Raw genomic sequence first — 8,256 nt, 5'->3', positions numbered from 1 at the left:
TTTCCAACCTCATACCAACCATCGCAGATCATAACCGCCCGTCTTTGGTATCGTTGAACGGCTATAACTTCATCATCGACACTCCACCACCTGCCATCCCTCTTGTCGCTGTCTCAATCCCCCTAAATCTCTACACATAAATCCCTAACCCTTATAAGCTTTATGTGACGATTCTTTGAAAGAAAAAAAACTCGAAGTTTCATTATTCTTTGAAACAGAAAGCTTCACCCTAATAAGTTTGGGCAGTTATTTAGCACTGATTTTGTTTTTTTAAACAAAAAACTAAGCTTCATTGTTCTTTGAAAAAACTAACTCAGATTGTCGATGAAGCTTCATTATTCATCCTTCACCACCCTAATAAGTTGTTTTGGGAGAGGCGAAACGATGGTGAGGGGTTGTCGGTGATGGGTCGTGGTTTGACAACAATGGCATGGTTTGATGGCTGTTAATGGGATTGGAATAAGTTATTTAGAATTTTAGGACTTTTTTTTGTAATTTAAAAAAATAAGTTTTTTTAAAATATATATTATTCTGTTTTTTAATTTAAATAAACTTTTTAAAATTATCAGATCGTGACACATGTCAATTAAACCAAAAAATTAACACCGTTGAAAGCCCCCAAACACCTAAAATGATAACATTTGCAACGTTAAGCACATGAATATATCAAATAGTTTAAACACATATTGAAAAAAAGAGTATAATTTATGTACTTATTTTGATATTAAGCCACAGAAAAATCAAGCTATAAATTTAAGGATTATCATGAAGACGTTGAATCTTGAATTCCCATCGGATAATCATTTCGAGTTGTCTTGTATATATGGATCTTCCAAATTCTCATTGGGAGCTACGGGAATATCATTTTCCGAAACGTTATCGGCTGAGGTTTCATGAATAGATGATGAATAGTTGAAACGAGCATTGCAAAACCATTTGCTGACCTGCACAATGCAGAAACTTGGGGTAATGAGCCAAAAACTAAATGTTAACAAAAAAAATTTGAGGAAAAACTTGGGTAATTTACAACCTGCTGGAAAGTTATTTCTAGCTCTTTAGCCAAACTCTCTTTAGTAGATCGATCAGGATACTCGTTTTCCTTGAAAGACTCGTAAAGTCTCTGATACATAAATGGAAGAAAAACAATCGATCGAATTGATTGATTTTCAGAAGAAGATAAAGCATTAACCGAATTAAGCTACATTTTTCACAAAGCAAAAGCCGGATTATACCAATGTTTTGATCCTGTCACGAGTAATCAAAGTCATATAGTGTACTACATTTACCTGCTTTGCAGCTTCCCCTAATCTTCTATGTTGATGAACTCGGTTTTTTACCACCTGAACCAGATAGAGTTGCAACTCCCTTTTCAGAAGCATTTCCATTTGACGATGCTGATGCCGCTTCTGCAGTACGCTTCAACTTTTTTCTGGGTGCAGCAGCATCGTGGATCCAATCTTCATCATCACTGCAACTAGAAGGAGCATCGCCATACGTCTCCTGTATATACCCCAAATCATATAGGAAGTGACTTGACTTGCCATACGTCTCTGGTATAATAATTTAACTGCACATGACACTCACATCATATAACCTTTTGTAGTCCAACCTTTCATTGTTCCGTTTCTTAGAAACAATAGCATCATCTTCTCCAGAAGCTAATTCCATTATTGATAACAGCTCATCATTCAAAGACATGGGGTCTTCTTCATCTTTTTGGGAAGAAATGTCATATGCTAACATAGAACCAAGATTCACGGAATCAGATGTAAAATCCGAAATTTAGCTTACCCAGTTAGCCAGATTATCATCATCTGAACCGTTAGGATCATAATCATCATCTTTGAGTCATTAGATGGGAGCCCCCCAAAATAGGGATCACCTTTACCTTGTACTTTCAATTCTTCAGATGGAGAAGTGAAATCAGACTCGTCAGAACTTGACCCCTCTCTCCAATCTTTCTTATCGGTTTCTGAATCATCTGGATTATAATCATTATCATCGAGATTATAATCATCATCATCATCAGAATCATCTGATGGTAGTCCAAAGATAGGGTCTAGATTTTCTCCATCTGTAGATAGTGTTGCCTCAGGAAAGACCTTCTATTGAAAGAAGAATGGTAGTGAGGAACACATATATGTCTCAATAGTGAAAAGAAAGAAAATATGAAATTTACCTCCCAATTGTCAGTGAGAGAAAAACTTGTTCCTTGAGATTCATTAAGCAATTGAATACAATCAACTTTGCAATTGCATCCAGGGCATAACCAACCCTCATCATCAGGAGGAACTGTATCAACAAGGTATGGTGTGGAAAAAGAAAAGCATTAAAGACAATAAAACAATTGAAACCCCTTTATTACTCAAAACATGAAATGGAGAGTATTACTGTCTTCTTTTAACAAAGGTGGTTGCAAGCAATATTGATGGAATCCACGGTCACAAACGCCGTCACAGAGTATGATATCATTATCAGGAGACAGGTCTTTGGATCCACATTTTGCACAAAATATCTGCAGTTAGAAGAGTTCATGTCTAAGCATTTGTAATTCTAAGACACAAATAGAGACATCTTTGATAAGAAAATGGCTACTGATATAAGAACAATGAATCAATGATATAAACTATGATTCTCCTACATCCTCACTGTCAATTTGTCCTTCAGAATCAAATAATGATTCAGGAAGCTTTCCTTCGCCACATAATGAATCAATATGTTGAAATAGATCTCTGATTTTCAATTTGCGTCGAAGAATTTCGGATGTAGCACGTTGAATCTCCTTCTCTGGTTTTAACTTTTCTAGGCTGAAGGTTACACAAACAGTCCAAAGAAACAAGCACATGTTAGATACCAATGGGGAAATGAGCAATCAGACTTCTCTGATGACATACACAGATGTAAGGAATCAATTTAAGTTCAAAAAAGGTGAGATCTTTGCATTTGATCCAACATTTCAACTTTATTCTTCTTCAAAGTCTTTCCTACTCTTCAAATCTCAAAAGTGACAAACTTTAAAGTTAAAATCAGTTGTAGGGATAAAACTCATTTATTGCTTTGACCAACATCTTAATCTATAGCATATCCGATTTAACATCCACATAATTCTGACTGCCGGAAGTCTTCCACGGAAGCTGCTCTCAACCTGACGTTGGGGGCAGCCTACTACCTTACCTTCCCCTCACCCCATTACATATGGGAATAGAGTCAGCTAATTAATTAATATATAAAAAGCATTTTGTTACATTATCACCAGAATTAACTCATAAACAACATTGCTTGAGAGATACGAGATAGAACAATTATTAAACACACCTTAGACCCTTCCAGCCATCTGCAGAATATGCAAGAATCACACTTCGCTCATAGTTTATCCGAGTCAATAAATATCTAAGATGCCCCCTGATTCTTGAATATTCATCAGCTACTTCTCTTTTTTCCTCCTCTTTTTTCTCTTTTTTCTCGGCTCACTAGAACCAACATCAGCCAAATTATTGTTCAACTCACTAGGTTTAAATTTCTCTTGCGAATTTAATGCCAAAACATTGTCATTGCTTGTCAAAGATCTTAGTATAGATTCCTTCTTTATCATTTTTGACATTTGTCCATCCTTGCTTTGGTCAAAATTATAAGACGTTTTATGTTGTTCTGCACCAGAAATTTCGGCCATGTCCTCACAATTGAGGCCTAGTTGTTGAATGCTGGGATCTCCTAAAGCAAATTCTTGAGGCAACTCTAAAGGATCAACAAAAGAACTTTTATTGATCTGAAAAACATTTTGTGATTCTTCATCAACATGAGAACTTTTACTGGTCTGGATAACATTATTTGCTTCTTCATCAACAAGAGAACTTTTACTGGTTTGAATAACATTGTTTGCTTCTTCATCAAGAGAACTTTTACTGGTCTGAATAATATTGTTTGCTTCTTCATCAACAGGAGAACTTTTACTGGTTTGAATAACATTGTTTGCTGCTTCATCAACAAGAGAACTTTTACTGGTATGAATAACATTGTTTGCTTCTTCATCAACAAGAGAATTTTTACTAATTTGAATAACATTGTTTGCTTCTTCATCAACAAGAGAACTTTTACTGGTCTGAATAATATAGTTTGCTTCTTCATCAACAGAACTTTTACTGGTTTGAATAACATTGTTTGCTGCTTCATCAACAGGAGAACTTTTACTAGTTTGAATAACATTGTTTGCTTTTTCATCAACAAGAGAACTTTTACCAGTCTGAATAACATTGCCTGCTTCTTCATCAACAGGAGAATTTTTACTGCTCTGAATAACGTTGTTTGCTTCTTCATCAACAAGAGAACTTTTACCGGTCTGAATAACATTGTTTCCTTCTTTATCAACAAGAGGAATTTTACTGGTTTGAATAGCATTGCTTGTTTCTTCATCAATAGGAGAACTTTTACTGGTCTGAATAACATTGTTTGCTTCTTCAGAAGGTAACTGTAAATGATTGCGATGGTTGCTCTTGTTTGTATCTTCAGGATTCGATTGCGATGATTGATTAAAAACATCAGTAGAGCCTTCTTCAATACTAGTCGGTAAACTTTCAAAATCAAGCTGTTGTCCCTGCTCTGGCGATTCACTAAGTTCCTTGCATATGTTTCCAGATTCGGAATCGACTGTTGTCTCTGCACTACCTTGTTGGGGAGATGAGAGTTTATTACTCTGAGTGTCCTTTCCAGCATTTTCTGGTGACAACCCTAAACTATCTGTAATAGAATTCTCGAACAAACCTTTAGAAAATGGTATTGATTGTTTAGTAGGACACGATTCTTCAATTTGAACAATTTCAGACCCATGCTGATGCTTGTGTTCAAGTGTCTTTCTTGGTACAATTTCTTGAGGGCAAAAGTTTTGAGTCTGATTATGCTCATTGCCACCTCTAGAAAGCAGTCCCAGATGTTCTGGGGAAGAACCTCTAGCCACATATTCGGAAGATGGTTTGTCAATGCTGGAGCAAGACACACCATTGGTTATTTCTGCTGATTCATTTTGTGTCATTGCACGATCACATTGGTCTTTATTTTCTGAAAGTCCTGTAAGTAAATATTCGCTACCGATTTCATGCGACTCTTGTGTTGTACTTTCTTCATGAATAACATGGTTTCCCTCTTTACCCTTTGCCTGTGAAGGAGATACACCCATATGTTCAACCTTGATCATAGAGGTTACAAGGCTAGCAATGACCCATACCTGCACCATACTACCACAGTAAGTTGTGCAATTTCAGAAAAACACAGCTAATAACGTTGGACAGAATGGATGGTAAAATCATTCAAATATACGATATAAAACCTCAAAATTGTATGCATTTGCCTGAGATTGACAACAAAAACAACGAGGCTTACCCGAAATCACAGTTTTTAGGAATGTTTTTGTGTAGCGTTCCATCACAATGAGCCAGCAGCGAATTGTGTACAATCTAACCTAGCTAATGAACCTATGATAGGAGAATATTAAAGGGTTCAAAATTAAATAATTAACCAAAATAAGCAGAAACTACGGAGAGTTTAATGTTACAAGCTGTTCAAAAGGAAATAACAATGAAAAGAACACGAAATCATAGCACATTATACTTGTAAACATCAAATTATTACCAGTTTTACTACTTAGTTGAGGGAGGAAAAAGGAGAGAATCTTGAAACATGCTACGAAAAAGCAATTGCATCATTTCATTTCCATTTAACAAAGAAATTGCTCATCTACAACTTAAATGGTTAAGCATGCATCGAATACCAAACTTACGTAAATAAAACCTCAACTTAGCATACATAACCTAAGCTAAAATTATGAGCTCCGGCAAGAAAAGAAATAAAAAAAAAAACTTAACTGAGATGGCAATGCGCAATGTTTTTTCCCCTGAACAAGAGAAGGCGACAAATGGCAATAGAATTTGAAATTAATAGCGGCAAACTTTCTTTGCCATTAATGTTTTAGTTGTTATTTTCTTTTTGTTTGCATTAAAACAAAGAAAGAAAGAAAAAAAGAAGAGGAAGGTGTTAAATGAATTAACCTTTAATGATTGTGCATTTTGCGAGGGGAGAGATTTTCTAGCAGTGGTGGTGATTGAAGGAAAAAGAGGAGAGATGAATGCGTGCGTGTAATAACGAAGAAGGGCCTTTAATTCTGGCTCACCGTCAAGCGGAATGAGCGAGCGAGAGATGAAAATGGGGTTGTATTCAGTTGTTACTTGTTATATATTTTTGGGTAAATTATATAAATGATTTTTGGGTCAAGTATAAAGATGGTCCCCCGGTTATATGGTATTTCTTTGTTAAGTCCTCTGACTATAAAAAATTACAAAATGATCTCTCAACTATAGGATATTTCTTTTTTGAGTCCCCGGACTATTAAAAGTTACAAAATGATCACACGACTATTTATTATATTCCAAATTTGTCCTTTTCCATTAAAAATCTAATGACAGTTTGAACTGGATGTTAATATGTTGTTTGAAATATGATAAAATTTGATCTAGAGTCTCAAATGACTATCATATCTCAGACAACAAATTAACATCCAGCTCAGACCATCACTATCTTTTTAACAAAAAAGATTTTCTAGCAGTGGTTGTGATTGAAGGAATTTTTTTTGAGATAGGAATTGCAACATTTTTTGAGGATGTTGAGTTTGGAGGGAAAATAAGGTTAAAGACATTACTTTTGATAAGGAATTGAATTCCAGTTCAGTTCCTGCTATCACTTTTGATATTGTTCAAGTTTCTATACCTTTTAATCAATAAGCGAATCCAAAACCTCAATAAGACAATGTTGAACAACTCCCTATTCAAGATGAGGTAATGTTCCAAAAGAACAAACTCAACATGTGCAATTAAGGAGATTCACGAGATAAAGAAAAAATGCTATTCCAAATGATTACATTGTATTTTTTTAAGAAAATGAGGATGATAATGGAATGATGGAAGATGATCCAATCAACTTTCGTCAGGTCATGAAAAGTACTAACTCTCAAAAGTGGATTGATGCCATGCAAGATGAGTATAGGTCCATGCAAGACAATAAAGTTTGGGAACTTATCCCATTACCTGAAGGTGAAAAACCAATTGGTTGCAAATGGATATTTAAAGAGGGATACAAATGGTGATATGGAGAGGTATAATGCACGTCTTGTATCTAAAGGATATACTCAAAAGGAAGGCATTGACTTTACAAAGACTTTCTCTCCAGTTTCATCGAAAGACTCTTTAGGACAATTATGACACTTGTTGCTCATTTTGATCTTGAGTTACACCAGATGGATGTTAAGACCGCATTTCTAAATGGCAACATTGAAGAAACAATTTATATGGCGCAACTAGAACACTTTGAGTTGGGAGATCCAAAGGATATAGTTTGTAAATTAACTAAATCCATATATGGGCTGAAACAAGCTTCTCGTCAACAGTACCATAAATTTCATCAAGTAGTTATCTAATGAGATGAATATGGTTGATGATTGTGTAAACACAAGTTTAGTGGAAGTAAGCATGTATTTATGGTTCTATATGTCGATGACATTTTGCTTGCCACAAATAATGTAGGTTTGTTACATGAAACCAAGAGACATTAGTCTAAGCATTTTGAAATGAAAGATTTTGGTGACACTTATTTTGTCTTAGGAATCCAGATACTTCGAGATTGATCTCAGGGTATTTTTGGATTGTTACAAAAGAATTTCATCGATAAGTACTTAAAAGGTTGGCATGCAAAATAGTAAACCAGCTGACACCCTTGTCGCTAAAGGAGGCAAATTTAGTCTTGCTCAATGTCCTAAAATCAATCGTGAAATTCAGGAAATGTGAAAGATTCTTTACACTTCAACTGTTGGGAGTCTGATGTATGCTCAAGTATGTACGTGTCCAAATATTGCGAACATCATTGAGATGTTAGACAAATACTCAAGCAACCCTGGTATGAACCATTGGATAAAAGCCAAGAGGGTTATGAGGTATCTTCGAATAGCAAAAGATTACATACTCACTTATATAAGATCAGATCATTTGGAGGTTATCGGGTATTTTGATTCTGATTTCGATGGATGCCAAGATAATAGAAAATCCACTTCAGGCTATATTTACATGCTAGTTGGAGGAGCTATATCTTTAAAAAGTGTCAAACAAACACTTATAGTTTCTTCAACTATGGTAGCAGAGTTTGTAGCATGCTATGAGGCATCAAACCATGGAATATGGCTACGACATTTTGTCAATGGGTTGCATATTTTAGAGAATG

General features: G+C 35.3%; 1 pseudogene; it reads right to left on the bottom strand.

The window, feature by feature from the left end:
- Nucleotides 1-779: 779 nt before the first annotated feature.
- On the bottom strand, nt 780-5,188 carry LOC120120865 (annotated as a pseudogene).
- Between the last annotated feature and the right edge of the window lie 3,068 nt (nt 5,189-8,256).

Source organism: Hibiscus syriacus, unplaced genomic scaffold (assembly GCF_006381635.1).
Source record: "Hibiscus syriacus cultivar Baekdansim isolate YM2019G1 unplaced genomic scaffold, ASM638163v2 tig00110348_pilon, whole genome shotgun sequence".
Taxonomy (NCBI): Eukaryota; Viridiplantae; Streptophyta; class Magnoliopsida; order Malvales; family Malvaceae; genus Hibiscus; species Hibiscus syriacus.
Note: the sequence above shows the minus strand (reverse complement) of the source record. Positions and strands in the feature narration are given on the sequence as shown.